Source organism: Cucumis melo, chromosome 7, assembly GCF_025177605.1.
Source record: "Cucumis melo cultivar AY chromosome 7, USDA_Cmelo_AY_1.0, whole genome shotgun sequence".
NCBI classification, from domain to species: domain Eukaryota; kingdom Viridiplantae; phylum Streptophyta; class Magnoliopsida; order Cucurbitales; family Cucurbitaceae; genus Cucumis; species Cucumis melo.
In genome coordinates this window covers 16,747,918-16,753,673 of record NC_066863.1, presented here as the reverse complement: position 1 = coordinate 16,753,673, position 5,756 = coordinate 16,747,918, and the positions used below count along the sequence as shown (strand labels likewise).

The window sequence follows — 5,756 nt, the reverse complement described above, 5'->3', positions numbered from 1 at the left end:
ACCGTCAAGACATTTATTGTTCATGACATTTCAGAACCGTCAAGCAATTTTTCATTTTTTTAATTGTAATTTATTTATATTATTGTTCCTGTATTGTGCTCCCATTGGTCCAAGAACTCAACTACATATAAACGACAAATATACATCAAATATAGTTTTAAAACTCAAACATAAATATGCACTAGAAAAATTCCAAAACTTTAGCATATATTAACATTTTACCATATATGTATCAACATTTCGAAAACTTTACATATTTGTTCGATATTTTCATATAAAAAACATTACTTTTATCAACCAAACTCAATGACCTTGAATGAAACTTGGCTTCAAATAAACTTGAATTCTGCATCCTCTACTACCTCCAATTCATGAGCTAAAATAAGTACTACCAACAGTAGAGCCAATCTACAAGAAGTAGATAACATCACAACAACAAAGTATGTTCAAAACTTATTCAGTTAAAGAAATCAACTAACAACTATTAAGAGTAAGCTAATCATACTACACAAATAAAATCACAGTTTCTATTCTCCAACAACCATAATGAATTTAATGCCTAGAGTTGCTTCCAAACCACCAGAATCATCAACATAGCTGATCATTAATACTTTACATTGTTTTTTAATAGACCAAACGGTGCCCGTCAGAAACTAACCACAAAAATAGTCCTTAATTCAAGACAAAGACAAATAAAATCTAAAATACCTTCGCAACATTATTGATATTTGCATCAGAAGGGAAGCAACTCTCAAACTCTTTTGTATATGCATTCGTGCATTGCAAGTCTACTTTTGTATATGCATTTCTTTTGTAATTCTGCATTAGAAAATCACCAACTCAAGTAAATGAACAATTCTACAACATAGTTCGTACTAATTTCTTGAGGCCCAAATTAAACATCAAAAGAAAAACAAGCTAAAGAAACATCCAAAGCAACAAAGCATAAACATCAAAGGAACTGAAAATACAAAAAAGATAATTAAGAATCGAAGGTTGAAATTCATAATAATCAAAAGATCAAAAGGGAAAAAAAAATCCTTTAAATCACATCAATGGCTATACTCTCTGTGAATGAACTTTGTAGAGTAATCTAGAGATTTTCAATGGTATTCAGATGGAATCTAACTAATATCAACTTTGCTTGTTTTTCAATTATTCATTTTCAACATAATCTCAAGTGGACACAACAAAAAAGTGATTCCAGATTTCAACATGCCTTATAGAGGTTTACTATACTATAACCATGCCTTATATTGAACTAAGAAGAGTTGAATCACATTAGTACCTTGAAATGTTGGCGGCAAGGACCCCAGTGTGAGTGCTTCAAATTCAACAGAATCAATCTTAAATTTGGGAATTTGCTCTGCAATTATAGGTTAGGTAATATTTCTTGTTGTTTTGCATATTGCCTGTGTCAAGAAAAAAACAAAAAAAAATTCTGAACAGATGCAGCATGACAGGCGGAGTTAACATAGTTAACCAACAAAAAAGTTGATAGAATGACTTAAGAATGGATATTGCTGATGAAACAGATAAACCTTATCAAGATAGGGCCACATATATTCAATAATCATAAGAAAGTGTAATACAAAAAATTTAACAATATGGAAAGTACTTACATTATCAACGACCTTATTTTGGATCGAGAATGCTTTATCACAAGTTAAGGTATGTTGAGTGTTGACATCTTTTCTAAAACTTTTATACTTTACTTCTTTAGGATATAGCTCCAAGACATGGACACCTTCTGGACATTAAAGTATCCTACTATGAAAAGTTAAAAACTTAGATGGAATAAATTTCCAAGTTCAAAAATTAATTTAGATGATAAACTAGTTTCTGTACTCTTTTCAGGTGTAGTTTCTTTTAGAATAATTAGGATAAAAAAGATGCTAATCATAGACCTCAACTGGACATTCTTATTAAGAAATTAGTAATGCTTTTAAAGGTCGAAGATTCATCGATTCATAATGCTATTTTAGCAATATTATTAACAAAAGTAATCAAATTTTGGCCTTTAAAATTCTCAGCATCACATTGGTTGCACCAAAAATAAGTAAAATTTGAATCTAAAGGCATAGCTTGATTGGATCGAACCACTTTTGTAAACAAAGCATCAGAACAGTTCTTAGCCATCAAAATGATAAAGGAAAAAAATACAAAATAAAATATTAGTTGAAAAAGGAGATTCATTCTATCAATTAGCTTAAAGAAGAGAAACCTTGGAGGGCACAGGGCATACATATATATTAAAGAACCAAAAAAAGACAAACAAAAACAAAAAAAGGAAGCATTTTCGTTGAGAAACTGAAAGGGAATTTACAAATGCTGTAAAATCAATGTCTTCATTTCCATAACCTTATATACCTATGGCTTCTGCTTTTTACTTTGTTTGAGCGCATGGCAAAGCAGCCTCTTGTTCATTCATCTCGTTCATGGTATTTGGGATAAATCCATGACCAGCAACCTCCATTCGCACTCTTGTATTAAATTGATTCATAAGAATGAAAATCAACCCTGTTTATAGCAGTTTCTTAAAGAAAATTCAAGACACAGCAAAATGCGTCCATCTGATACTAATCAATATAATTCCCTAGGAATAAGTAAACTGTACCATCTGATACTATTGAAGAGTGTGGAGCACAACGGCAATAACCAAGCCTTGTTCTTCACTATTTTTCACCTTTTTCTCTATTCACACGTTTTATCAAACACCTTCTAGGCTCTCTCTCTCCCCATAAAATTAAATAAAAAATTTTAAAAATAAATCTTTTATGACTAGTATTTCATCCTTTATTTGCCATGTAAAATAAAGTAAAAGATGGATAAAACATGGCAAAGTAGTAATCAAACCCCATCACAATATATACTTTACAAAATGTAATACTATTAATAAACAATCAGTAGAGCATCGTACAAACATACTTGTCTAATATCCTGGCGAACTTCTTCTTTCAAGTGTGTTTCAGTCCTTCAAAATTTTTTTGAAATCATACACAGTTCCAAGTCAAAATAATCCAATTATTCCAACTTCTTCACATCTATGTCAAAGCCCTTCTAGTTCTTCTTCCAATTCCAAGTTAAAATAAAATGAAGTTGATATTAAACTTACACAGAACATAACTATGCATTTACCCCTGTACATTCTTTTAAATCAATATGAAACTTTATATTCAACTTATGACCATTAACAACTTAAGTAAATATTACCACATAGCAATAGAACGTGGTATTCTTGACTAATAGAATGTGGCAATGATGAGAAAATAAAATCTACCTAATCTGTAATGAACATTATTGTGTTAATTTGAAGAAAAATTCATACCACAAAAGTGGAAAAGAAGAACATAAGACAAGATGAAAAAAAACATTTTCAATAATCATGTTTTCTACCTTCACTTTTATACACAAGAAAAAGTACATAACTTGAACTATGGAAATTGTATGCATAAAGCAAATAGACAACAGAACTATGTGAAGAAAACAGGAAAATAATTTTAAAAGTTAAATAAGGCCATTTTCAAAGAGATGAAAAAGAGCATTCCAGTAAGGCTGCAGTGTATGTGCGCGCTGGCATATTCAGCTCATTGAATATCAATCAAAAGACAAAAAGAAAGAAACTAATAAAAAGCAGTCAATCATTGAACATACATTCTAACATAGAAGCAAGAAAATTCAATTATCAGCTACCAGTAGCTATGTTTCCTTTGATGAAAACGAGTTGAACACAGAATACTTCCCCAAAAGATACTTCTTTAAAGTTTACTCCGACTTGATATAACAAAAAAGAAAAGATAAATACAACAGACAACTACAAAATGAATGTTGGTAATTCTTACTTCTTCTTATCAATGCTAGGGATGTCACTTCTCTCTGCCTTCTCCACAATAACCTTGAAACAATAAGATCATAATTATATAACCAAGCAGTAACTGATGAAATGTTGAAACATGTGCGCAAAAAAAATACAACGGATGAACAACCTTCATTTTCAGACATTTCATTCTTAAAACACACTTCCTCGCTACTTCTTATAAACAAAAAAAAAATTATCATAAGAGTGAAACTTTACTGCTACCTCATCACCCTTTGTAAGTAGTTCTGCAAATTGAGTTAAATCAAATTAGAAACAAAAATTATCAATTAAGAGAGCTTTCCCCCATCGTTAACCTTCCTCCTTCTATTCCTTTTCTATATTATATTGTTTGAAGCAGCTGATCCATCCGGCGAACTGGAATCATAATAACCAGAAAGCGGCTTTTTGAATCCTCAATTGTCTTCAACAAAAGCACACCAACGTCAAATTCCAGTTAAAGAAAAAAAAAGAAAAAATCTCTACATCTCTCATTACATAACACACATCATCAACATTTTCAAAAGAGAGAGAAACAGAGAAATAGAGAAATGGTAAAGACCAGTCTAGGTCTTCTCCAATGAAAATGTCGGTCCCTAAGGAATTCAAGTAGTGATCTCCGATACTATCCATACCCCGACAAACGACAGTGTTATTCGGTTGTAGCTTTAAAAAAGAGGAAGATATTATGAGTGCTGAAATTTCAAAAACGTACCATTCGCTTGAAACACACCATTACGCTTCATTTATAGGCAACCGGCTTCGACACGAACGAAAACCTGCAAGCAAGATGAGAACAAAAACAAGAGAGGTTGGAGACTTTAGTTTGAACGAAAACCAAGGGAGGAATTTTTCTGACCTTGTGCGGAATGAAATCATCGAAGAGTGAATGTGGGGAGAGATTGATTGGAAGAGAGGATCGAATGAGGGTGGGTGGGGCTTGGAGGAACGAAAACTAAATTTGATAAAAATGAAAGGTGCGAGTTTGGGCGCAACGACAACTGGAAGAAACGCGAAATAGAACGACCTCGCGCGATAGGCATTGATTGCACGAACACCGACGAAGGGAGAACGATGGTGAATCTAAATGTTGACGACTAGGTAAACGGTGGGGTGCAAACCGACGAAAACGATAGAGGGCGACCAAGAGAAGACGAAGAGAAGGTTCATGTGAGAGATTTAGGGCGACCGCAAACAACGAAGACAAAGAGAAGAGAAAATTGAGGGTTTAGATTGGAAGAAAGGGAAAATTGGGGGTTTAATTTTTTTAAAAAAAATGAAGTTAGTTTTTTATTTAAAAAGTTAAAAGAATTTAGATTTTTTTTTAAAAAAAAAAAGAAATTATTTTTTATTTTTTTCAATTAATTTAGTAATTCTTGACGTTTCTGAAACGTCAAGTAAAATTCTCTTACTTGACGTTTTAAAAATGTCAAGAAATTTTAAAATTTCTCAATCTCCGCCTTTCCATTAAAATTCTTGACGTTTTAAAACGTCAAGAATTTAATCAATATTTCTTGACGTTTTTAAAATGTCAAGTATAATTACATATTATTTGATGTTTGAAAAACGTCAAGAATGTTGATTTATAATAAATCTTGACGTTTTAAAAACGTCAAGAATTTAGAAGATAATCCTTGACAGTTTATAACAGTCAAGAAAAACTTTCATATTGCTTGACGGTTTAAAATCGTCAAGAATTCTAAAAATTGCCTTCCCTCCGCCTTTTCATCAAAATTCTTGACGGTTTTCCTATTAAACCACCTCTTTCTTGACGTTTTTACCAAAAACCGTCAAGAAAAGAAAAAACCAATCGTCAAGAAAGGGTCTTTTTCTAGTAGTGACGATCAATTAATAACAACCAAAAGATAAAGTTAATTATTTTAAAAGATTGTTTATACTT

General features: G+C 31.7%; 1 long non-coding RNA gene across 5 annotated transcripts; it reads right to left on the bottom strand.

Moving 5' to 3' along the window:
- Positions 1-308: 308 nt before the first annotated feature.
- LOC127150286 (uncharacterized) lies at positions 309-5,034 on the bottom strand. 5 transcript variants are annotated; one of them, XR_007822527.1, is made up of 6 exons: positions 4,716-5,034; positions 3,843-4,635; positions 1,623-2,520; positions 1,289-1,366; positions 709-819; positions 309-408 (listed from the first exon to the last, which is right to left on the bottom strand). It is a non-coding gene; the product is annotated as an uncharacterized LOC127150286 (long non-coding RNA). The 5 variants fall into 5 exon arrangements; XR_007822526.1 differs by having other exon boundaries at positions 1,289-2,520; positions 3,843-4,280; positions 4,572-4,635; XR_007822523.1 differs by having other exon boundaries at positions 1,289-2,520; positions 3,843-3,895; positions 4,572-4,635.
- Positions 5,035-5,756: the final 722 nt, after the last annotated feature.